This window comes from Schistocerca nitens, chromosome 2 (genome assembly GCF_023898315.1).
Source record: "Schistocerca nitens isolate TAMUIC-IGC-003100 chromosome 2, iqSchNite1.1, whole genome shotgun sequence".
NCBI classification, from domain to species: domain Eukaryota; kingdom Metazoa; phylum Arthropoda; class Insecta; order Orthoptera; family Acrididae; genus Schistocerca; species Schistocerca nitens.
Window position 1 is genome coordinate 67,588,597 of NC_064615.1, and position 27,946 is coordinate 67,616,542.

The window sequence follows — 27,946 nt, forward strand, 5'->3', positions numbered from 1 at the left end:
CTGTCGGCTGGTTTATTCAAAAACTCCGATCAATAATGATTACGGTAAAAATGAAATCGCGAAACAAAGAACCTTCTAGTCCTCCTGATCCTTTAATCATTAAGAAATGTGCTTGATCAATTAAACAAGGCTGTCGTATCTGTATGTCAAAGATTGTTTGTGCTGTATATACTCCATGTAAATACTGTTAGCACAGATGAGCATTTCACAGGTATCCATAATGTTAATCTCCTGATCGTATCACAAACATTTCATTTGTCAGTCTTCCATTAACGTTACGTATGGCGCACTTGCATGTGTGCAGGTAAATCTTCACCAGCTATTCTTCCACGCTACATCTCAGCGCCTAGTGTCGCAAGTAATTGTTGAGAAGGCAATGTTTTTCAGTGCCAAGAAGCAGAAACAAACCCCCGTACAGCATCTTTGAACTGTCAGACAGTCACTTTGAAGAATCAAAACTTATCATAGAAATATAACACGGTGTAGGTGTCAACATTTTCAGAAAGGGTACTCCTAAACTTCATAGCTATATACTAGTTGTCCTATGTAATATCAGTGTAAAGTAGTTTATCAGGAATGGTAAAAGGTTACATTATTACATGCTTCTTTAGCCTCCTTCTTGGCTAAACCAGTAAAATGCCCCGATACACCCACGGTGAGAAAGTAAATCACTCTATTCACCTTCCCGATCGCTTACATACTATTTGCCTTCACGCTAGAAAGCTTTCCTTATCTCTTTTACATTCCTCTAATTTTTCATGACTATTAGGAAAGTCATTTCATTTAATGCTTTACCCCACCAATGCTGATTCTGTCGCTACAACAGTTTACAAATAACAAGAGAGTTATAGCTTCGGACTGCAGTGCGGCAACCTACAACGGTATACAGTTCTCTTACCAGTACATCCTGAATAGAGTTCTTATTTTTCGTCACCTCTTCTTGACCCCAGTATCTTTATGATCTGTTGAACATTAATTGAAGTACTCGTTGCTTCAGACCCTTCGTGGGTATCAAATTGCGAGCTTCCAAGCCTTGCGAATAAGCACAACAGAGCTATGCGTTGTTCTGCTGACAGCCGAAGTCTCCCCCACAGAAGTCATGAAGGCTGGAAATCTGAAAAACTGCTTGTCATTTCGTTTTCTAAAGCGCTTCATCATAATGCGTTTCCCATTGGGGAAATTGTATTTAATAAGAAAAGAATTTTTATACAGCCACTGTAGAACGAATACCAGGATGTAGAGGTAGCATTCCTAGTGACATTGAAAGTATTCTTCAAAATCGTACACTATCTCAGTAGTTCTTAACTCGTGGAATTACTAAAACTGCCTTATTAGTTTTTCTATAAATCAATATTGTAATATCTAACGAAGGTGACGCAGTCGAATACTTCACTGAAACAATAATAGTTAGTGCCTGGTCTTTTTTCGGTCGGTGAATTTCTATTAAAATGTTATGTACTCTATGTACTTCACACAAACTATTTTCTTCTAGAGCCTTCCTGTGGGCCTCATCTAAATAGAATTTGTATTTATTACATTAAACGAAAGATCTGTTGTTATAAGCTTTGCTTTAAAAGCTTTAGCGTAGAACTATCTTCCAGAATGCTAAACATTAGCAGCCACGTTGAAATACGCTTTCTTCTCATAATTGCCAAACACTAAAGAGTTTCTTCAGCAGTATTTAAATATTTAAAACTTATAATACGACAGTTCAACTACAACATTATTTTTAATAATGTTTACATTAAAAGAGATCCTGTTTCTTGCTTTTTAATAACTTTTATTTCAAAATATTTTTGGAGAATGAGCATTTTAGAAAGAGTAATTTGTTTACTGCGTACTACAGTCTTTCTCTGCATAGGAGAACTGTATGTGAAAGATTGTTCATATCATGAATAGTACAACAGCAAATTATAGTTCATCTTGAGAATTCATATCACCTACCATATCATGTGAATTTAGTAGTCCCTGTAGACATATCATGCCTGATTCTGAGAAATAACATTTGTCTCATTTTATCGTTGCTCATTACACCCACTGAAACATTATACGCCGTAAACATACCATTCCAGTGTCAGAAACATAGGTTTTATCAAAAATAAGTAAATACACTACTTTATGTAAAAATATTATGTTGATAGACATTGTGTAGATTGTTTCATCGTAAGAGAACTTCCCTCTTGTTTACTGTATCGAAAACTATAAAAACTTTTGACGCAAACAAACTGAACTTCTTTGGCATGGTTATCAGGTAATCAGTTCTGAAATAAGTTATCCGTAATGTATGTGGTACAATATATGGTGTGATAAGAATCTTACTGCTAATCAGAAAAAAATGTGTATGTGTAAAGATTCCCGGAAATACCAGTAGAGTAATTATGTTTGCTTTAGTGTGTATTGATTTCTTAGACAGTCTCAACAACTTCTGTTCACAGACTGAAATCTTAATATGGTGTGACTACTTTAGTGAAAAAAGTGATACAATATTTTCATGCTTCTGATAAATGCTGTTGTTATAAAGGTTATTCAAGAAACTTTACGTAACAAGAGACAGACATTCTGGAACTATGACTCTGTGTGCAACAATAAGCAAACGTATTTTATATACAGTCACTACATCATTTGCCGCTGAAAGTGGAAATGAAGATAAAAGGAAAAACGGTGTTCTTCTGTTGTGATACTGACACTATTGAGAGAAGCTGAATCAACATGGGCACCAGTAGAGCTCTACAGGCAAAGTGAAAAAAGCCTGTAAAGACACACATACTGACAGGTAAGAGATTTCATTCTTACGTACATATGTAACAAAGTGATGAATGTGATAAAATTCCCAATCAAAATGGTGCATTAATTATGAAGTTATCATAAGTAATTAACTTTCTTATTTATTCAGTTAAGTTGGCCTATCCGACTCGCAATGAAAGGGGTACGTGTTTTTTCTTAGTACATCATTGTTAATACAGTGATAAAATATCGCTGATAGGCAAAGAAACAGTTATGAGACGCTATGAAATACTCGATGTCGACTTAGTTTATAGCGCAAGTCGGGTGAAATAGTCTCTAAGGTCTTGTGCATAATGTGCGATACGATGGTACAGTACCCGCAACTGTACAAATTACTTGGACTAAAATAATAGTACTAGCTTCACTTTTATGTTTCGGTCACGAAGGCTATTTTCAGATAGTTATGATTCAAGTGTCATATAAGTAAACAAACACTGTGTCTCTCAGTCTGTCTTCTCACACGATGCTAGACTCCTAATCACTTGAAAATAGCTCTGGTGACCGTAGCCGATCGTGGTGGTCGAAACTCGTGGTGTTATATGATCCCAAAGGCTTAATTTATTTCAAAATCTTCAACCTGGCTGCAAAGTAGCAACTGTATAAATTGAAGAGGTTGAAAAATCAGATAACCAGCTGCTGCACAAGGGTTTATTAGTCTTTGACCTACGTTTCGATATTTCTAAAAATACCTCCTTCGGAAGTAGTGGACCTTGTTGCATTACATAGTGGTAAATTACATTAGCTGAAGCGTAGAGGCTCTTGATATATATAAGATTGATATAAAAAGCAGAAACATCACATGCTATGGCTTAAGACAGCAGCCAGATTACATTCAGCACATAACAGAATAAATGTCGTGTGATTCTTCAATTTCTCGAGGCGTATTTTATGACGAAATAAATCTCTGGTGAACAGCCTGGAATGAGTGTGCATACGACCCAATATTTCGGCAAACGACCACGTTCCCATCATCAGGTGCGCACCTGATGATGGCAACGTGGTCGATTGCCGAACTATTGGGTCCTATGCACACTCATACCATTCTCTTCACCTGAGAATTATTTCGTCAGAATAAATGTCTTAATCATTCGTCCTATGCTAAGGCTTTTGTCAACATAAAATAATAACAGAAGTCAAAGGAGAAAATAATTGCATAACTTAAGTGTACACCATACCAGAGACAATATAACAAGGCCCACTCCTTCCGAGGAAGATGTTTTTACAGTTATTGAACCCAGGTCAAGGGCTAATAAAACTTTATTTTGCAACTGGGTGGCTGATTTTTTTTAACCTCTTCGGCTTAACGCAAGTTTTGTGAGAAACGGAAAGTTAGTTATGGATCTGTATTCCCAGGCACCGACTCGTCCCGATGGAAACAGCACAGTTGAGAAGAAGGGGCTTCATTAATTTCCACTCGCGAAGGTCACGGTTAAACCAGTGACCCGTCCTTGTGGTTTGGGTCTCCCGTGTGTTCCCATCATCATTTAAAGAGAATGAAAAAGCTGTTCCTTATAAAAGCAGAGATCAAATTCCTGCTACTCCCTGATCTGCTCTAGAACTGTGTTCCGCCTCTAAATACCTAGCCGTGAATGGAATGTTATAGCCCTGTTTCCTGCCTTGCTAGTGATGCATTATTCCGTCAGACATTCACTAGTGACTTAATTTGTGGTTATGATTCAGTTTGGAATGTTCATCTACTATTTCCGCAAAAAAAAAAAAAAATTAATAAGAAATGTCCACATTTACTGTTAATGCAAATCATTTCTACAAAAAAGTAGTGGAATTTCAAAAGCGGAAATACTCATCGTAAAGAAAGATATATTAATCATACATTATACCCAAACAGAAAGCCATATCAATTTTCATCAATTTCGAGAAGAAACGTTAAGTTTACTCTCTCGATAATACATTTTTGAGCAGGTTGTGCCATTCTTGACGAACCACTGTGTATATTGACAGGGTAGGTACTGTAAATATAGTTTTCATTTCACACAAATATTGCAAAACACACTGCAACCCGTTCCATAAATTATAATAATACAAATGAAAATCCTAACCGCAAGGGCGAAACGGACTGGGTGTGGTTGCTGACAGCTAACTGAGGCAGAAAGTGAATTTTCTATTTAGAGAAATCTGTAGTTCACTGTTGTTGGAATTATCCTACGACACAGTTTGCTGTGTCTTTAGTATTTTCATAATTCATTAACATAAGCAGCGAGCGGGATTTGTTGGTTACTTTAAGAAAATAGTTTGAAACTGACGTTCTAAGCAGCTAATGTACTGATCTTGTGAAGAATGAATGAACCATTAATGGTGAAGCGTGCTATCCCTGAAGGAAGGTCAGTCCAAATGCTTGTCGTTTGGACAAAACCAGGCCACAACTTTTTATTGACTTAAAATGTTTCTTAGAAGGTTTGTTTTAACATTCACTCATATAAAGTTTAGAATCAGCAGAAATAATATACTCTATGAGATACCTGTCCGTAACATGATTCGTTTATGGTAAACATTGCTTCTCTAGCATCTGCTTACCTTGTCATTTCGCTAATTTTTTATACGAAGTAAAACTTGAGTACCTGAAAATGGCAACAAACGTATTTATTGGGATAGAAAAGGATCGGAAAGGAATGCCAATCGTGCAAAAAACGCTTAGATTGGTCAGCGGAATCCTGTTAATGAATATAATTTCTTCAAAATGAGAGTGTGTTTCGATATCGGCAGAAAAAAGACCAAGTGTAGTTCTTTTTTCAAAACAACATTTTTCACCTCAGCTCAAGCTATAAAGCATGAAACATACATGCAATTACATTATGCCGTTTTGCAGCTTGTGAGTCGGCGTTTTCTTCTACTACAGTACGTGTGATTTTTGCGATATATTTTAATTTCGATTTTAATCCGCGTTAATATAACGAATTTTATGTTAAAACATATTTATTTATAGTGCCACCATTTCGTTAAGGACCATTTTTTAAATGTCCCTGTGTACTACGTTAGACAGTAAGTATCCTCAGCTTCAAAGCAGTTTTTGAACTTTTGTTTTAGTTTTGATGCTGTAGCGTTCAGAGTTCCCACCAGCGGCACTCTAGCCGCGCGATGCCCTTTCGTCGATGTCGTGTAGTGTTCTCTGGGTGCAAGTTCTTTGCTAAAAAAATACTCAATACAATTTTAAGAGTTACAGTAAAGGTTTCAAATCAGTTTTGTAATTTGATTGTTATTTTACTGAAAGAAATTCATGAATAACTCGGACGACACCCCTGTCTACCCCCATAAACAGCACAAACAAAACTGCATTGGCTATCAGTTAAAAATGATCCGAATCATAGCTTTCAGATGTATCAAACAACATGTACACGTAATATCGTGAAACCTCTGCAGGGCAGCAACAGATGGTTGTTACTAGTGTCGAACAGTGCTTCGTTGCCGACATGATTTTAAAATAATAGGAGATTTAACTACGAGGTGCATTCAAGTTCTAAGGCCTCCGATTTTTTTTCTCCAGACTGGAAAGAGATAGAAACATGCGCATTGTTTTAAAATGAGGCCGCGTTCATTGTCAATACGTCCCAGAGATGGCAGCACCGTACGGCAGATGGAATTTTACCGCCAGCGGCGAGAATGAGAACTGTTTTAAATACTTAAAATGGCGACGTTTTCCTTACTTCATCGTGCAATCATTCGTTTTCTGGATTTGCGTGGTGTGAAACCAACTGAAATTCATTGACAGTTGAAGGAGACATGTGGTGATGGAGTTATGGATGTGTCAAAAGTGCGTTCGTGGGTGCGACAGTTTAATGAAGGCAGAACATCGTGTGACAACAAACCGAAACAACCTTGGGCTCGTACAAGCCGGTCTGACGACATGATCGAGAAAGTGGAGAGAATTGTTTTGGGGGATCGCCGAATGACTGTTGAACAGACCGCCTCCAGAGTTGGCATTTCTGTGGGTTCTGTGCACACAATCCTGCATGACGACCTGAAAATGCGAAAAGTGTCATCCAGGTGGGTGCCACGAATGTTGACGGACGACCACATGGCTGCTCGTGTGGCATGTTGCCAAGCAATGTTGACGTGCAACGACAGCATAAATGGGACTTTCTTTTCGTCGGTTGTGACAATGGATGAGACGGGGATGCCATTTTTCAATCCAGAAACAAAGCGCCAGTCAGCTCAATGGAAGCACACAGATTCACCGCCACCAAAAAATTTCGGGTAACCGCCAGTGCTGAAAAAATCATGGTGTCCATGTTCTGGGACAGCGAGGGCGTAATCCTTACTCATTGCGTTCCAAAGGGCACTACGGTAACAGATGCATCCTACGAAAATGTTTTGAGGAACAAATTCCTTCCTGCACTGCAACAAAAACGTCCGGGAAGGGCTGCGCGTGTGCTGTTTCACCAAGACAACGCACCCGCACTTTGAATTGATTCCTCATGCTCCCTACTCATCTGACCTGGCTCCTAGTGACTTTTGGCTTTTTCCAACAACGAAAGACACTCTCTGAGGCCGCACATTCACCAGCCGTGCTGCTATTGCGATTTTCCAGTGGTCAAAACAGACTCCTAAAGAGGCCTTCGCCGCTGCCATGGAATCATGGCGTCGGCGTTGTGAAAAATGTGTACGTCTGCAGGGCGATTACGTCGAGAAGTAACGCCAGTTTCATCGATTTCGGGTGAGTAGTTAATTAGAAAAAAAATCGGAGTCCTTAGAACTTGAATGCACCTCGTACAGCATCAGGCAGGGAGAACAAGGTAGTCTTCTTAATTTAAATCCAATGAGATGATTATGTCTGGTTAACAGACATATAAAAAACGCCATTATGTTAGTTTCTGCTACACCCCGCAACTGGGAAGAATGTGCGCGGGAAGGGTATGGCTGCGAGCCAGTTGGCACAGTCTAGACGCAACAGTATGCGTTCTTCTATACACATTTCCATGGAAGCATTTACGTCAGTATTGCAACTGTGGTCGATTTGAGGAAATGTGAATGGCGTAAACATATTAAATCGCTAAACCTCTTCACTTCTCTTATAATTCCGAATTTATATCAGCCTATTTCGCCTCTTGATACTTTATTACAACCTTTATTACCAGTTCTACGTCTTTCACTAGCGATGGTTAGACAGACAGTGTCAAGTTTACAATTACAATGCTACAATAAAACGAATACAGTATTGCAATTTGGACTATGATATTGAATGGATACTATAGAACCTAAAGTTAAGAAATAGATTACAGTATGCAGGACAATCAATATTAGAACACAGTGTAGTACAACCATTTTCACTGACACTGAGTTGCAACGCTGGCAGACATGGTTCTATCACCAGAAAATTATTCATCAATACTGTACAAAGGCTGACATTTTAGTATACACAAAATTTTAGTTCTAAATTGTTCGAATGGTAGTGACTGAACACCCTAGTGTAGAGCACTGAATAATTTTGGGGCCACTATCTGGAAGCTGGTCTGTGTCTTAATTAAGCGACATGTTGGCCTTTAATGCTGTCTTTTTAGTGAGTGCCGTATTGATGAACTTCATTTCTGTTTCTGTAGGTCTCACGGTTTGTCTTTGTGTGAACGTGGCAACTGAAACTGTATTTTGCCTGAAAACAATCAAACTCCCAACCTGTAAACAATTGGTTTACAGTGATTTTGGCTTGAGGTAATTGTCCTCATTGCTTTCATTTGTAATAAAACCACATTCTAGCAGCCTGCAGAATGGATCCACAGTAACAGCCCATAACTGATGATACTGTTGTGCTATCACACTTCTTGATTTCATTTAGAGGTATAAAACTCTTGAGAGTTTGGAGCATGCATGTTTAGTGTGCTGTTGCCAGTTTAACTTGGTATCAATGTATAAGCCCAGAAACTTAAACAGCTACTGTGTTACGCAGTGCTCCAGTAACACTGAGGCTGCATATCATCCTGTGTGTTTTGTGTTCATTAATTTCCATATTGTTCATGATAAACCACGCCTTGGCCTTGCAGAATACGACTTCTGCTTGTTGAATAACGTGAACTACATTCTGCCCCTTTGAGAAAAATGTATCATCTACAAACTGCAAGGTGTGTCAATTTGAGCCTATGTCAGTAACGAAAATTAAGAAAAACAGAGGCCCTATTACGGTTCCTTGTGGCACACAATGTTTTAACTTCATTTCACACGAGTCTGCTCCTCGCACTGATAAAATCTGTTGTCTGTTACTTAGGCAGGATTCGAGAGCTTTTGGAACTTCTCCCATAATACCATATGATTTCAGGTTGCTGGGTAGGGCCTTATGTTGGATACAGTCAAATGCCTTACTAAGTCACACAGTTCCAGTGCTATAGGTTCCTTGTCTTCAAAACTTTGACTTATTCTTGTAACTAGATGAAGTGTTGCTGCTTTAGTTTACTTGCCCATCGGGAAGCTGTAGTGCGTATCATAAAAGACATTTCCTCCAAAAAACTTTACACCTGACCTTTCATTATTGGCTCCATCTGCTAAGCTAACACTGGTTTTATAGACATAGACCTCTAGCTTGACACGTCATGTGGATTACCCCTTTTGTGAACTGGTAGTATGCTTACTACTTTCCGAAAGTCTGGAAATTCTCAAGCATGGAGGCATTTATTTATTACTACTGTGGCAATTTCACAGAGTATAGTTTTTAATATAGTACGGGACATACCGTACATACACTGCTGGACACCGTAAATGCAACACCAAGAAAGACAAGAGGTAGCTCAACAAAATTTATTTTGTAGATAACATGTTGACCAAGTATCAAATGATTACGTTTACAGAAGTCTGTGACATGTGGTTCCTGCCAGAATCAGTAGCCAGAGTAGCCGCCATTGTTGGAGATCACAGCTGCCACACGTCTCGGCATTGAGTCAAAGAGACGTTGGATGTGTTCCTGGGGTACAGCAGCTCAAGCAGCTTCCACACGTTGCCAAAGATCATCTGGTGTGGTAGCTGGGGATGTAATCTGGGTTACTCGTTGAGCAACCATGGACCACATGTTTTCTATCGGCCAAAGATCCGGAGAGCGAGCTGGCCAGGGAAGCAATTCAATCTGGTTATTGACGAAGAACCTTTGGACAATGCGTGCCACGTGTGGTCGCACATTATCCTGTTGAAATATGGCTGTGGCCGAGCCCTGAAGGTAAGGAAGGACAACTGGCTCCAGCACCTCGGATATGTAGCGCCGGCTAGTTAAAGTACCGGCAATGCGTACTAGAGGCGTGCGAGAGTAATATCCAATACCGCCCCATACCATAATACCCGGTGTAAGACCAGTGTGGTGGTACATAATGCAGCTGTCCATCATCCTCTCTCCACGGTGTCTCCACACTCGAATCCGACCATCGTGGTGCTGCAGACAGAAGCGTGCCTCGTCAGTAAAGACAACGTCATTCCATTCTGCCGTCCACATCCGTCTGTCATCACACCATTGGCGACGGAGACGTCTGTGGTTCTGCGTCAATGGTAGACGAAGCATTGGACGTCTCGCGGACAGACCACTCTGCTGTAAACGGCGTCGAATGGTACGCGCAGACACTGGATGATGCGTTACAGACGCAATGTGCTGTGCTATGGTTCGGGATGTCACTGAGCGATCCGTCACTGCCATGCGCACAATTTTCCTATCAGCACGTGCAGTGGTGCACCGAGGTGAATGCGATCGACCACGTCGGTCCGTCGTACCCTCCTGCATCCAACTGTCACATATCCGCATTACAGTTGTTTGGTTTCGTCCAACACGACTAGCGTTTCCTCTGTATGATAATCCACAATCTCGGTAAGCCACTATCCTTCCTCTGTCGAACTCGGATACTTGATCAAAAGATGTTCGCTGTTGTCTACGAGGCATAACTGATCGTCTTGTGAAACAACCACAAGGTAAACACACGTGCCGAACGTACACTCGTCGAAATCGCCAAGCCTTAAATGGCGCTATGAGGTGGCGCCACAGGCGCGCATGATGTGCGTCTGTGCTGAAATTCTAATCAATTGCATATCTCATCGCTGCAAACTCATGGTGTAATTTTCACTTGATTCGGATGCTTCCTTAAGGGTGTTGCATTTACGGTGGCCAGCAGTGTATATCAAAAACTCCCTGAGTTTTTGTAGTTTTTTACTATTTGTATTATGTTTTTTGGACACACTCTCTTTCACACTACCGTGCCCCATTTATTTCCAACATCACCGTAACTTCTGGATGGGCTCAAAATTAGAAATTTCACTTACTTTGTTTTTCACTACGCTTATAAAGTACTCATTAAATTCATCTGAATTGTGTGAATTAGAGCAAGATGCGAGCTTTTACCTGTGTTCATTAACCAAATTCTTCGCGACCTTGCAAAGGTTGTGAGCTTCTTCAATAAAAATGGCAGTGCTTTAATTTTTATTTATCTACTTCTTTTATGTACATCCTTTTGGCCTCTAAATAATTGCAGTATAGTCTATCCCGAATACGAATATCTTCGATGGATTTCACTTTATCATTCAGTAGTTGTATAACGCATTTTATTTTAGCTAATGTGGAGGTATACAAGTTCCTTACTTTGGCAGTTTTCCGTGCGTATTTTGGTTTGGCAGTTGTATACCTCTAGCGGAAAATTTTCATCATATTTAATAAGTTTCCTTTAATTTACGTCTATGGTCACAATCTTTTCTGTTTAACAGATTACCAGTTTCGGTCTTTAATGACCATCATCAGATCTGTCTCATAAAAACAAAGTCCTAATGCACTGCAGCCATAGTGGCATAGTCAACTGTTAAATGCGGAATCAGCACCAGCATCGTCAAATACATATAAATCACATCACATGCGACGATGTCGCAGCTTGTGATTCATCATATTTGGCTTTAAGAGTCGGGAACACGGAACTGAATGTATCATTTGGTGCCAGTTCTTCAGAATTTGATGCCAATCTGTAGAAGACACTGCGGTTTTGAAATCAATCTTTGCAGTAACCCCTCTTCTGAAGACATAATTTGAATGCCAGCTGGGAATTTGTTGTGTACCTACTGATTTTGTCCAGAGGTTGATGATTAATGCACTGTGATCTGCAAGCATAGGGTCAGCCACACTTGCTTCGTAGTCGCAGCTATTTTGTTTGTGACAACTATTAATGTTTGTGACAATTGTAACAAGACAGACATCGCATCTTGTTGGCAGATAAGTTACCACAAATAGTCGGTAGGTGCTTACTAAGTTCATAAGAGCTCTCTCTTCGTCACTGTCTTCCTCGATAAGGATGCTGAAGTTCCCAATAAGGCAATCTTTGCTCCTAGGCGCATTAGATGTCATGGATAGCTTTCTAGGTTGCTGATGAAGTTTCCAAAATTGCCATTTTGGGAACGGTACATGGACACAACAATTCAGTTAGCATATGACAGCACCAAAGCAGCCATTTCTGTATCCATGCCCACAAGGCAGTTATTTGTGCCAATGTTCTTGGCACTGAGCTTACTGTTTGTTTACGCAGAGAGACCACCACGGATAGAAGTTTCTCTGCACCATTCATTCACCATTTCCAGATAGTCACTACGTCCATAGTATTCTGTTTCTGGTTGGGCTAGACAGTGTTCACACTTACATAACACATCAAGTGTCACTTTCCCAAAAAAAAATTATAATGTATCAAGTTTTGTCCTAAGGCACTGCACATTTGCACTAGCTATAACACTGTGTGCACACGGTATTAATAGTGGTACTGTGCGTGCACCTACTGAAATACACTTTTTCGTTACGATACACGTTCCGCTTTATCCAGTTAAAACATTATCAGTGCTAGAATATTTTATTCCGTTTATTGCTTTTAACATGGATATCATCTATGTGTGCATATTTCGATATAATTTTCCCATTTAAATAAGAAATAAAAGAAAAAGTGAGACCATAGATGGCGAAGAACAAAACGCAAGATAGACAATCTACACGTCTAAATCGTTATCCCGGGAGTCAGCTGCAGTTTGAATACTTAACAGTTGCTAGTGGCAACAAAAATTCTGATTTTCAGTGTTTGTCGTAGTTATTGACCTAATATAAAAACTTGAAATGCTTCTACACCTACTAATTAAGAGGCGTAATCTCATGTGAAAATTTTAACACAGTAAGACAAGTCTCCCACAGGCATTCTTCTCTGCTACCTACTGTATTTCTATTACTGGTTTCCTGCGCAAGTTGTGTTTACAAACTGTTTCCGAATTTACATCATGCTGTTTATATTTTTGTTTTTGTTGCCCATTTCAAAAATAACAAATTTAACTTGCTGAGAGGAGTAACACAACGACTCTGACAAAGTTGAAAAAATTACAGAGAACGACTTGAACAGATTGCGTTTAGGGAGCCGTATCTCGATATGTCATCCAACCGCGACAAAATGTCGAAACGGCAGCAGTCAATGGTTTCTGCCCGGCCATCCTTGAGTCCGTATGCCAGTGGACAGTAAGCGGAACTGCTCACAAGGAGTCTGTCTTCGTTCAGAATGTTAGATGGAGTCAAACGTGTGAATGTCCCTCAACGTAGCGTACGTGTACGAACTCACGTTTGCTGTCCAAGGGGAAGGCTAGTGGCAGGCGTTGTAACTTATAATTTTTGATGGACTGTTAGATGACGTTTACAGACGCGGGTTCATACCCGCAGTTTCGTTCTCAAGACAGGTGCCATTAAAGTTTGTAATACCTTTTCAGTACACCACATACAGTACCACATTAACGTAGTGAAAATTTCCATTGGTAAACACGTTTGCTTCGGTCTGCATATAAACTGTACTTTCTAACTGAATATCATTGTTTTTTTTCCTCGCTCCTGTCAGTGATGTGTTGACATGCCTTGATTGTTATTCGTTTATTTTTCCTTCTGACATTATTTGAGCACTTTTAAAGCAGTGGGAACTCAGTATAATGTGTAAAAAGTTCTCCTGCACCAACACTCTTCCTTCTTGTCTAATATGCTGCTTGTTGCATGTACTTCATAACAGAATGGAGTGTGTTGTTCTGTATTCTTTCTCAGAGATGATTGTGATTTTTGTTGTACCCAAGGTAACTCCTAGTTTTACAGTTGTTCATATTAACAATTTGACTGATAATACATTTTTAACGTACGATTTCTAGCAACTGACTTAGTTGTTCATGTAGACGTTTGTACCGAAAAATCTGGGAATGTGATGTCAGTTAACGAAGGCTATCGTCTTGGGGTAAATACAATTCGTTCTAAATGCAGAGAAATTTGACGCACTGCACTTCATAATACATATTAATTCAAAAGCCTGAGACTGTACTTTCAATTAGTTAGCAATTGAGATTCTCAGATCTGAGAACAGTAAGTGGATGGGGTTCGTCTATGCAGCTAAATAAAAGTCTGTTTGATTTTAAGCCAAACGAGTGTCGTTTTTCTTTATTTTCGAACCATCGTCGATTGTACTTAATGCATGATATTGTATGTGTGTAATAAATGCCTTATATAGCGTTTCGAGGTATTCACTGACGGAAGAAAAGCCCAACACGAATACGTAATTAATGCAAAGTAATAAAATTTTGGGAATACATTTGTCTAGGTAATATATTTAAGGATGGACGTAAGGCAAAATGCACTGTCGTACTTAAACTTACATATTCATAAATATTACAGCTAGAATAATACAACTTGAGACCATTATGTACAACACATCCTTGATATTCTGTACAATTTTTGTTTGAAAATGCCATCGACGTACATTTTATCAGGATTTGAATTTTTAATTACCATTGTTTGTATAACGTACCTTTCCTCGTAAACTAATCAAGCAATAAAACTGAAATTTCACAGTTTACATCTGCGTAAGAGGCTAATAAAACATATGGAACAGATTTTTGTTTAACGTCGTTGCAGCTTTGAAATTAGTTTTTAAATTTTGTGTTACCCAGGACTGCTCTCTTTTTCTCATATTTTAAAGGAGAATTTTTCTCAGAGAAAAGATAACGTAAAAGTGCTGCACGGGATTATTCAGACATTAATTCCTAAGAACTGTACAAAAGTTCAGGATGTTAGCTTTTATAGTTCCTAAGAAAATCTATGTTACAGCACAAAAAAGCCAGCATAAGGAAATTCACATTTAAAGTTTTTATTTCAATTTTTGATAATATTGCTTTATCTCTAATTACTAATGCTGTCCACATCCATGATCTTTCTCTTTCTCATCTTCCTGGAGTAATCTCGTCCCCTGATTCCTCTGCCAAGCCAACTTTTGCATTTTGTTCTTCTGCTGCCTGAGCTTTGTCGAGTAGCACTTCATAAATGTTTCTGAGTATCCTCAGTGTGAATGCACATGGATAGAAGACTAGTTTCTGCAGGCACTTAACCCTATCTACATTTCCACTATTGAACACTAGACAGGTATCACATGCAGCTATCTTCACAACAATTGAGGACACAAATACTGTTTTCGGACAACACATACATATAAGGTGATTGTAGCCTTCATTTGATTTCTTTGTTTTCTCAAGTACACATGTTTTCAGCAGTTCAGTATTGGCTAGGTGGCTGAGAGTTGGTTTTATAACATCTGAAACAGCAAGTGGCAAACCCTGTGTGTCTGTGTACGGCTTTCCACTGGCTTCTGCATGAAGATATTTGCATTATGATACGTCACAAAGGGAATGTTGAGGTCATCGTCTGTGGAAATTTTGTGAAAGAATGTTACCCACAAGTCTTGCTGCATGGTTTTCACACTATATAAGTTTTCCCTGATAGCTTTTCCACTGTTACGACCCATTTCAAGCAAAACAGGTAGATATAAGCAAAACTAAAACTGAAAAAAATTTGTAGAAGGTATAATTTAAAAAAAACGTTGTAAACAAAGGAACAAGCAAAGATAATCATTCTCACAGCCTTCTAGACTCATCTGCAGTTCTTTTCGATTGTGCGCACGAAAAATTAACGAGCAATAAATTTCTGGCGCACAGAAGGTGAGGATCACAGGAAGCATAGAAAGAGGGGGCGTGGTAGGCGCAGACGCCCGAACAAACTTTTTTGTAATGTATTTCTAGTCAGGATTCGATTATGAAACTTTTCGATGTTATTCTTAAAGAATCAACCTAATAAATTACGCAGTTAAAAAAAACTCGAACTTTTTCGAATTTTGTCCTACAAAGCTATTAACATTGCAAATTTACAGGTTAATGTCGGCGTGAGATAAGCCACTGCAAACGTGGTGTATCCACCAGAATGGTGAATGCAGGCATACAAATTTGCATGCATTGTGTTGAAGAGATGCCGGATGTCAGTTTTTGGGAAGGAGTTCCGTGACTGATACACTTGGTCGGTCAGTACAGTTACCTTTAATGCTGTTTGTGGATGACGCTGGAGTTGTCATCCGATAATGTACCACATGTGCTCGATTGGAGACAGATCTGGTGATCGAGCAGGCCAAGGTCACACGTCGATACTCTGTAGAGCATGTTGGGCTGCAACATTGATATGTGGGCCAGCGTTACCCTTTTGCAAAACATCCCCTGCAATGCTGTTCATGAATGGCTATACAACGGGTCTGATCACCAGAATGACGTACAAGTCTGCGGTCAGGGAGTGTGGGATAACCACTAGAGCGCTCCTGCTGACATACGAAATCGCACCCCAGACTATATCTCTAGGTGTAGAAACAGAGTGTCTAGCTCGGAGACAGGTTGGTTGCAGTCCCTCAAATGGCCCCCTTCGAACGAACAACATGGTCATCGCTGGCACCGAGGCTGAACTAGTGTTCATCACAAAACACAACAGTCTTCCACTTCGTCCTCCAAATAGCTATCGCTTGACACCACTGAAGTGGCAAATGGCGCTGGTTTGGGGTCAGTTGAATGCACGCTACAGGGTGTCTGGTTCGGAGCTGTCCTTGAAGTAACCATTTGTAACAGTGGGTTGTGTCAGTGCGGTGCCAACTAATCCTCTACTTGCTCCTGTAGATGCAGTAAGATGCGCCAGAGCCATACACCGAACACGATGGTCTTCCCTCTTGGTAGTGGCAAGTGTCCGTCCTGTGCCCGATCGTATTACGACCGTACGTTCTCATGACCACCACTACCACCAGCAGTCATGTACAATGGCTACATTCCTGCCAGGTCTTTCTGCATATCGCATTAGGAACATCCAGCTTCTCGTATCCCTAGTACATGTCCTCGTTAAAACTTAGTGAGGTGCTTTTAATGGCGCCTTTGTCGCCTCATAGACATTCTTGACTAACGTCAACTCAGCACGCCCAATCTCAAAGGTAACTAACGCTGACGACCGTTGCAGCGTGTATTTAAGGCAAACCTGATTTGCATCCTGTCGCGTATGTAGTTTCCTGCGAGCGGATCAGGATGGGAGCTAGACGCCAAATCCAGTAATGAGGTGTCTCGTCCAACTCAAAGTCCTGGTGCTGGAAAACAAGCTGGAAATTCTTTGCAGATAAGGGAACTCTGTGGGATAAGGGACGTATACTTATGATGACCCCCCCATGAACCATGGACCTTGCCGTTGGTGGGGAGGCTTGCGTGCCTCAGCGATACAGATGGCCGTACCGTAGGTGCAACCACAACGGAGGGGTATCTGTTGAGAGGCCAGACAAACATGTGGTTCCTGAAGAGGGGCAGCAGCCTTTTCAGTAGTTGCAGGGGCAACAGTCTGGATGATTGACTGATCTGGCCTTGTAACATTAACCAAAACGGCCTTGCTGTGCTGGTACTGCGAACGGCTGAAAGCAAGGGGAAACTACAGCCGTAATTTTTCCCGAGGACATGCAGCTCTACTGTATGATTAAATGATGATGGCGTCCTCTTGGGTAAAATATTCCGGAGGTAAAATAGTCCCCCATTCGGATCTCCGGGCGGGGACTACTCAAGAGGACGTCGTTATCAGGAGAAAGAAAACTGGCGTTCTACGGATCGGAGCGTGGAATGTCAGATCACTTCATCGGGCAGGTAGGTTAGAAAATTTGAAAAGGGAAATGGATAGGTTAAAGTTAGATATAGTGGGAATTAGTGAAGTTCGGTGGCAGGAGGAACACGACTTTTGGTCAGGTGAATACAGGGTTATAAATACAAAATCAAATAGGGGTAATGCAGGAGTAGGTTTAATAATGAATAAAAAAATAGGAGTGCGGGTTAGCTACTACAAACAGCATAGTGAACGCATTATTGTGGCCAAGATAGACACAAAGCCCATGCCTACTACAGTAGTACAAGTTTATATGCCAACTAGCTCTGCAGATGATGAAGAAATAGATGAAATGTATGACGAGATAAAAGAAATTATTCAGGTAGTGAAGGGAGACGAAAATTTAATAGTCATGGGCGACTGGAATTCGTCAGTAGGAAAAGGGAGAGAAGGAAACATAGTAGGTGAATATGGATTGGGGGGAAGAAATGAAAGAGGAAGCCGCCTTGTAGAATTTTGCACAGAGCATAACTTAATCGTGGCTAACACTTGGTTCAAGAATCATGAAAGGAGGCTGTATACATGGAAGAAGCCAGGAGATACTGACAGGTTTCAGATAGATTATATAATGGTAAGACAGAGATTTAGGAACCAGGTTTTAAATTGTAAGACATTTCCTGGGGCAGATGTGGATTCTGACCACAATCTATTGGTTATGAACTGCAGATTGAAACTGAAGAAACTGCAAAAAGGTGGGAATTTAAGGAGATGGGACCTGGATAAACTGAAAGAACCAGAGGTTGTAGAGAGTTTCAGGGAGAGCATAAGGGGACAATTGACAGGAATGGGGGAAAGAAATACAGTAGAAGAAGAATGGGTAGCTCTGAGGGATGAAGTGGTGAAGGCAGCAGACGATCAAGTAGGTAAAAAGACGAGGGCTAATAGAAATCCTTGGGTAACAGAAGAAATATTGAATTTAATTGATGAAAGGAGAAAATATAAAAATGCAGTAAATGAAGCAGGCAAAAAGGAATACAAACGTCTCAAAAATGAAATCGACAGGAAGTGCAAAATGGCTAAGCAGGGATGGCTAGAGGACAAATGTAAGGATGTAGAGGCTTGTCTCACTAGGGGTAAGATAGATATTGCCTACAGGAAAATTAAAGAGACCTTTGGAGAGAAGAGAACCACTTGTATGAATATCAAGAGCTCAGATGGAAACCCAGTTCTAAGCAAAGAAGGGAAGGCAGAAAGGTGGAAGGAGTATATAGAGGGTCTATACAAGGGAGATGTACTCGAGGACAATATTATGGAAATGGAAGAGGATGTAGATGAAGACGAAATGGGAGATAAGATACTGCGTGAAGAGTTTGACAGAGCACTGAAAGACCTGAGTCGAAACAAGGCCCCCGGAGTAGACAACATTCCATTGGAACTGCTGACGGCCTTGGGAGAGCCAGTCCTGACAAAACTCTACCATCTAGTGAGCACGATGTATGAGACAGGTGAAATACCCTCAGACTTCAAGAAGAATATAATAATTCCAATCCCAAAGAAAGCAGGTGTTGACAGATGTGAAAATTACCGAACTATCAGTTTAATAAGTCACAGCTGCAAAATACTTACGCGAATTCTTTACAGACGAATGGAAAAACTGGTAGAAGCGGACCTCGGGGAAGATCAGTTTGGATTCCGTAGAAATGTTGGAACACGTGAGGCAATACTGACCCTACGACTTATCTTGGAAGAAAGATTAAGAAAAGGCAAACCTACGTTTCTAGCATTTGTAGACTTAGAGAAAGCTTTTGACAATGTTGACTGGAATACTCTCTTTCAAATTCTGAAGGTGGCAGGGGTAAAATACAGGGAGCGAAAGGCTATTTACAATTTGTACAGAAACCAGATGGCAGTTATAAGAGTCGAGGGGCATGAAAGGGAAGCAGTGGTTGGGAAAGGAGTGAGACAGGGTTGTAGCCTCTCCCCGATGTTATTCAATCTGTATATTGAGCAAGCAGTAAAGGAAACAAAAGAAAAGTTCGGAGTAGGTATTAAAATTCATGGAGAAGAGGTAAAAACTTTGAGGTTCGCCGATGACATTGTAATTCTGTCAGAGACAGCAAAGGACTTGGAAGAGCAGTTGAACGGAATGGACAATGTCTTGAAAGGAGGATATAAGATGAACATCAACAAAAGCAAAACGAGCATAATGGAATGCAGCCAAATTAAGTCGGGTGATGCTGAGGGAATTAGATTAGGAAATGAGACACTTAAAGTAGTAAAGGAGTTTTGCTATTTAGGGAGTAAAATAACCGATGATGGTCGAAGTAGAGAGGATATAAAATGCAGACTGGCAATGGCAAGGAAAGCGTTTCTCAAGAAGAGAAATTTGTTAACATCGAGTATAGATTTAGGTGTCAGGAAGTCGTTTCTGAAAGTATTTGTATGGAGTGTAGCCATGTATGGAAGTGAGACATGGACGATAACTAGTTTGGACAAGAAGAGAATAGAAGCTTTCGAAATGTGGTGCTACAGAAGAATGCTGAAGATAAGGTGGGTAGATCACGTAACTAATGAGGAGGTATTGAATAGGATTGGGGAGAAGAGAAGTTTGTGGCACAACTTGACTAAAAGAAGGGATCGGTTGGTAGGACATGTTTTGAGGCATCAAGGGATCACAAATTTAGCATTGGAGGGCAGCGTGGAGGGTAAAAATCGTAGAGGGAGACCAAGAGATCAATACACTAAGCAGATTCAGAAGGATGTAGGTTGCAGTAGGTACTGGGAGATGAAGAAGCTTGCACAGGATAGAGTAGCATGGAGAGCTGCATCAAACCAGTCTCAGGACTGAAGACCACAACAACAAACTTATGATGAAGTAACTGAGACGAGACACGAGGTAGAATGAGACCACTGTCGACCCTAAGAGGCACAAACACATTGAATGTAAGTTGTGCAATCCTGCATGCACCGTGTGCAGCTAAGTGCCACGAGAAACTAAGTCCTGTCCCAAGGGCAGAGTAACTCAGGTCCAGCGTCTGACGCAACTGTCGAAGGAATCTCCCAGCAGAACCAGCCGCCCTGCTTATAAAGGCTCGTCTGATGCAATCCCCCGCGATCACGGGCGTCTCCTGTGTCCTGTCGTCCTTCCATAACATTCTGTCGCAGCTGGTCACGTAGCTCCAGCGTACCTTGCCACAAAAACGCAACCTCTCCTGCTTCCCAGCGCCCTGGCTAACGTTAGGTTGCTTTCCTACATGTTCATCTTATGCAATCTTATGCATTTCTACTCACATTCGCGACCTATACGTGACAATCCTCATAGGGCTACTACAAACGACACTCTCATGCGACTGGTACGAAATTTGAGGAGACATCCTCTTTCAGATGTAGAAATACAGCATCCACCTTTCGTTTAGGTCCACAGCTCCTTACTGGTTTTGCGATTTTTTTCGTCCAGTATTTTAATGTATTACAGTTTTTTTCGTTATTTTCAACTTAAAGAAGCATCTTTCTGGAGCAAGTTTCGTAAGGGTAAGGTACTATTTTCAGATTAATAACAAAAAATGGAAAGAAGATATGATAATATGCTCTTAGAAAATTGTAAGTAGAACGAAACAGTACGTTAACGCTAGAAAAGCAGCTTTCTTATGTAACGACAGGAGAATGACGAAAACATTGTGATATAATGTATTTGCAAACATTACATAATGCATTTACGAGTATTTTGTACAGGCCATTGATGATGATTCGTAAGTGTGGGGTAAAACCAAACAACATTTAATTTAGTTGCATCGACGTACGACGTCTTCGAGAAGATAATAGTAATTACGAACTATCGTGTAGGTTTAACGGGGTGTAACCTAGGTTGCATGTATCGACTCATTACTGTGATAATGGTATTTGGAATTAATGTTAGAATTACATCTTCTTAAACGTTTTGAAGACTGGTAACACAATGCAGCTTAACTTCGTGGGGTTGGACCAGCAACGAACGTGAGGTGTGTACGGAGGAGGATATTACCGGTGACTATATAATAATTTCGCTGGGGAAATAATGGAAAATTTAAGTGAGCTTCACTCACCGAGAGACAACTAAAAATGCGTAGCTACCTGCCTGAGCTTCACAAAAAAACCAGATGTTTGGAACATAAAACATAAGTATTAAAGCAGTCATTTTCCGTAACTTTATGATATTTAATGTCCTAATGCACCTTCTACAACAGTCCGCGTGTGCAGTATAATGCATATGTGTACGGGATGATTCGTATTATCGTTTAAAAACCTCCGAAGCGGTGTAGATGACGCTGGAGCAAGTGATTAATATAAGGCACATGGGGTCCCAACTGTTGAGAAATACCCCAAAAGTGGGTGACAAATGGTGAACATGTGACGTCACCAAACAACATACCTCGTCATACGTGCAGCTGTTGAGCTCTGTGGCACCTCGTCATCCCAACCCCAGTCAACCATTCACGTCGGTGTGGGTCCAGGGCTACAAGCGCGGCCTAAGCGCATGGGACTCAGGGTTCGAGTCTTGCGTCCGTCGGGCAGTACTTTACCATTGCGGTAGACAGTTATGTATTTGCATTGATTTACACTTACGGACTGCGTCGTTACTAGTAAATGTACGTATTCTTTTCTAAATAATGTCTGTAAACAATTAAGGGACAAAAAGAAAGAAATACGAAATAAGGACAGCTTTTACTGGGCTACAACGCTGACAATAATTTTGTAACTTCTGCGTTTACTTTTTCTTCTTCTTCTTCTTCTTCTTCTGGTTTCCATCCGTACCGGATGTTGGCAACCGTTTTGGCAGTGCTTTTCCTGTGACTTGCAGCTGTAAAAAGCTCTGTAAATGTTTTAGAGGTCCACGTTCTGATGTACTTAAGCCAGGATAATCTCCTCCGACCAACGCTTCTCTTCCCTGGTATTTTTCCTTGCAGGATGGTCTGAAGGACATGGTATCTGTTGTTGTTTCGCATAATGTGTCCCAGGTACTGGATCTTTCTTGCTTTCACGGTGCCAATACATCTTTCTCTTTCTTCATTCTTCATAGAACCTCGACATTTGTGACATGCGCTGCCCACGGTATTCTTAACATTCTCCTGTACAGCCACATCTCAAAAGCCTCCAGCCGGTTACCCAACGATTCTCTCAGAGTCCATGTTTCAACAGCATAGAAGAGGGTGGAAAATATGTAGCAGCGTAGAAGTCTGATCTTCGTCGTCATTGAAAAGCCATGATTCTTGAAAAGGTTACACATATTATTGAAGACAGCCCTGGATTTTCCAATTCGAGTTCTCACCTCATCAGAAAGATCCCACTGGTCATTCATTGTAGTGCTAAGGTACGTGTATATATGTACTTGCTCTATCTGACATGCGGGGACTCTATTTTACTGATTGTCATTGTTTTCGTTTTTGAGGGTTGACATCTAGACCATATTCAGAGCTTTTTTTGTGCAAGTCTATCGACAAGGTACTGCAGACTATCCTTACTGTCAGAAAATATTACTGTGTCGTCACCATATCGGATGTTGCTGATACATTTTCCGTTTAAGAGCACTTCGATCTCCATTTCATCAAGAGCTTCCTTAAAGTTGTGTTCTGAATAGATGTTGAAAATCAGTAGGGATAGTAAACAACCTGCCTTACACCTCGTAGAATGTCTATGTCTTCTGTATTTGCTCTGTCGAGCCTCACAGAAGCCGACTGTTCCAATATAGGTTCACAATTATACGTAGGTCTTTATCATCCAAACCAATGCTTCTTAAAATGTCAACAATCTTCTGGTGTTTTACTCTGTCGAAAGCCTTGTGATAATCAATAAAGCAGTCATAAATGTCGCATTTGCATTTACAACAGATCGAAAGTATAAAATGTGTTCGAAATTTGCAGTGTTTGTTCAAATGCAAGTATTGCATCGCTCAATCATCCCGTCACTCCGAAGCCCAGCTGCTGCACGTGAGGTGTGGTACGTCATTTGGTGATTACACATGTTCAACTCTTTTCATCCATTTTTGGTGGTTTTCCCGGTATTTGCGACCCCATGTGTCTTACATTAAATTACGTGTCTCTGCGTCACCTACGTCGCTTGGGGGTTTTTAAACGTTAATAACAATCACCTGGTATGTAGCGCCCAGTGTGCTGTGTGAATGACGTGTTGCAGGTACAGCTGCGTTACTAACCCGTCGCTCGCATCTATTTTGTTCCAGTAGCCGTCCCAACCCTTTTCGCCATGTGCTGGAGTTCCACCGCCATCCGTCGAGGACCAAATGGAGATGCCGGGAACCGGGCAGCACCCACCAGAATGAGCTCTGCGTCCAAGTGATGCACCCCCGCAGCGGCCGCCCATCGAGTTGATGATGCTGCTGGCAGGAACCCACGACACATACCACACCGAGCACCGAGCACACATCGCAAAGCGTGAAGCCTTCGGTATTTTGACAGATGAGCGAGACAGGTAGTTGCCCATGCCTCCTCCAAACAATTCAGTCACCGCGCAGTTTCTATTGCGACACCGGAAACTGCACTCTTGAAAAATTCATTCTCAGATGATTGAAGGCTTTCTCGGATTTTGTCGAGTTGTATGTCGCTCACATGTTTTGTCTTATTTTTGGTCCAGCTTACCCCTGGGAATTACATTTACGTGTTTAACAAGCTTTTTGTCCATTTCTCATTTTCCTTAGTAGTCAACGTATCGAACTATAAAATAAAAAATGTCTACATGAGGATTATATTTTCCATTTCGGTGAAAACGACTTCTTACTGTTTGAAAAATATATGTACACATTATGGGATGAGGGTTCTGTAAATGAAGTAAGAGATTTTCAAGCTGCGCTGTATAATTTGTGGCCCTGTTACGTCATGCAGTACCGATCTGGTGAAAATCTCTTTTTTTTTTTTTTAACTCTGCTTTGGTAACTGTCGTTCGTGGTCTCAGAAACGATTAAGATGCAAGTTTCACAGAAGGAAAGCGCACAGATAGTATCACTGAACAGACACCACGATCCACGTAGTCACTCATCTCATAAGTAATTTATAATAATCCTTCAGGAGATCGTCTTGAAGACATTTGCTGTAGACAATAATATACATTGACAATAGCTTTTCCAGTTTTACGACGTTGTTATTCAAGTGTCGACAGTTGTTGACATAGGTCCTTTCTTCGTGGCGATTATCACCAGGACCGCATGATTTACTAATGTAGCTCTATTTTCATTCTTGCGAATGTGCAAATTTTATTACTAAAATTAGGACTATAGACAAGATTTTTGCATTTCTTCTACTTTCTCGTTATTGAGTGACAATCTGATTTCAGTGATGTTGTTTGATGTCTTCACTCTACCTAGTCCTTTCAGAAAGCCGTGCTATATATGTCGTGTACATTGTGCTCCTCACCAAACTAACAGTGCTAAGTTCAAGACCAGCAGAACTCCATTTGAATTAGGTAGATCTATCATCAGGACCTATTCCTGTTTCTAGAACCTCTCAAACTAACTGCCAAAATTTTATTAGATTTTCTTCATTAGAAAATGATGTATACAGAGGTATTAACGTAATATGCATATTTTCAGTTTAGTTTTTATAAGCTGAATGAAAGTGAAATATATGAATTCAGGCATCACGAATGATACCACTGACGCCTTTACGTCATATCGCACAAGTGCCAATTGCCTGTCAACACGTGGCATCCCCCATAGTAACCTCTTCACGTTGAATATTTCCGTCACCAAAACACAACTCTCTTAATCACTGGTAGACGATGTCCTCAAATCATCCTCTATAGCTACCAGAAGACTACTGATATGACAGACCATATACAACATGGTTCCCCTTCATGTGCGCTGTAACACCAGAAACACAGATACATTAAGCTGGGTTATCTACTCTTTTAAAAACAAGTGCACTTAGTAACACTATAGTAACAATCTTAACGAGACAATAAGAATACACACAAAAACTATTTCCTTCAATGGTCACCTTTATTCTCACCAAGCACGGATAATGACTGCACAAAGTGGCACCAGTAGCATTGTGACTCAAAGCATCGTTGTTCGTGTGAGACTGCTTTTATGACAGTGCCAAATGGAGAATCAGCTAGCTGAGTGACCCGGGTGGTCCCCAGGGGTAAGCGGCACTTAGTCCTCGAAACTACTGCTTGGTTTTGATCATTCCTAGCCGCGCGGTTGACCAATACTGCAGCAATTTCGAAGATGAGGAGCATGTTGAATAAAATAAGAAGTTACCCGTTTGTAAATAAATGCAGATGAATTTAAAACTTCTAATTGGTACGCACGTTTGTCAACATTTTCTGTCGCAGAAACTATGTAAGTATGGAACAATATAATATGCTCGGGTACTCGCTGTCTTTCATGAACAATAAATAGAGAATAGTTTCGACATACGTGGTTCTGTTTCTTCCACATGTGTCGAATGATAGGACTAATTCCGTTACAATGGAAATAAAAACAAAGGAACATAAGGCGAATATTTTACCACCATTACTATGGCGAATGTCATACCATTTGTCGCATTATGTACCTGTACTACAGACTCCTGCACTACATACCGCCGTGAACTAGCGAGTCGGTTCATACATATGTCGATAATTGTTTAACTGTGGAGAAGATTCAACAGTTTCCTTTCTGCAGACTCTGTTATCATACTGGAGAAGTGTCTTGCAATTGATAAATATGTAGCTCTAACTAAAATTAAGCAATGGACTTGAAAAATTTATCTCTTGCTGTTTGATATGACGTAAGCATATAACCAAATGTTTACATTATGAGTTGTTTTACAAATGAGGAGGGATTTATTTTGTTGTTATTATTGTTGCATTGCTTCTAACAGAAGGTAACATGTTAATAAATTGAGTACCCTCCCACATATCACTGAATTTACGTAGCTTCAATGGAAGCTACAGAAAACACAATTTAAGCTATGTCAGCTTCAGAACATTAAACTTTGCAAACAAAGCTACATTCTGTTTCACGAGTATGTCGGTGATTATTTAAAGAAATGATGTAATATTTTCAACCTTAACAAAGCAGTACTTTATTTTATTAATCTTCTAAGCGTAATTTAATATGTACATTATGATAGTCTCTAAAGAATTTATTTTTCGTTTGTTGAAACAGAATAGACAATTTATTTGAGAGAAGTGTATCTATTAGAAGTATCTTAGTGTTCTGTGCATTGCAAGAGGCGTGTTTCGTTTGTAAAAAGTTAACCTCGTGGCTTTTTGAAATGTGTATCTGAGTAGCAACTTTCGTAATCATGTGAGAACTGTGAAGTTTCATAGACTGTAACATGTTGTGAATTATCATTTCGACTTTGCCTTAAAAAAACTGCTGATCCCTTGGTATTTTATACATGCGTTTGTACATAAAAAGAATTAAGCAAAATTTTATTTGAGTAAAAGTGTAGCAAAATGTTCCTACTGTCTGTTGTATATGTGCGCATAAGATCGCTTCATTATGAGAATGATTGTAAATTATGTTACATCTGATATTGAGATACTGATAAGAACAATTTCAAATATATATATACATATGTATAAAATCTTCCATCTTCAACGCCAGACACCGAGAAGAATCGTTATATTGTCCACAGAAAGTATTATGATAAGAAAACTACAAAATCTCTCATTTGTTTAAGGATATTGTTATTGTTTACTTAAAGATACAAATGAGTCTTGCTTGGTAACAAAGCTTTAAAATGGTGCTAGTCTGCACAGTGTAAACAGTTTCCGTTGGTTGACGCCTTGTTTCTCGACTCCCGAGTCTCTGTTCGAGTCTGGCTGCCGGCCCCTCGGCGGGTGCGGACCGCCTGTCGCCGCTGCGGTTCGCCCCCCGCGGACACGCTTCTCACCACCCAGCACTCGTCTCGGCACTAACAGTACCTCACACTTTACATTTACTGTGTTCAGTTACTTTCATTTGTACGAGATGTCTGTACTATTTAATGGAATAAAATGCCATTTTCTTAGATAATTAAGTGTTGTAGCTTTCTTTCGGAATGAAAAACATAGACGTCTGTTGCCACAACTGACCTTTCAACACACTTACCTATATCTTGATAAATCCATCTCTAAGAAAATCACATCTCCCTTTCTGGCAATTCAAGGAATCCAGTCTCGATCCTTACACATGGCGATGTACATCGGTTAGATCAGTAGCACTCAACTTGGTCCCTAACGTCCGGTAGTGGGCGTTCTAGCTTTCATGGTGGGCTGTAGGCGGTTAGGGAGTTAAAGATGTATTCATTCGGTTTT

At 40.3% G+C, this 27,946-nt stretch overlaps 1 long non-coding RNA gene across 1 annotated transcript; it reads left to right on the forward strand.

The window, feature by feature from the left end:
- The first annotated feature begins 1,852 nt into the window (after positions 1 to 1,852).
- Positions 1,853 to 27,665, forward strand: LOC126234264 (uncharacterized). The gene is made up of 2 exons (XR_007544697.1): positions 1,853 to 2,773; positions 23,886 to 27,665. It is a non-coding gene; the product is annotated as an uncharacterized LOC126234264 (long non-coding RNA).
- Positions 27,666 to 27,946: the final 281 nt, after the last annotated feature.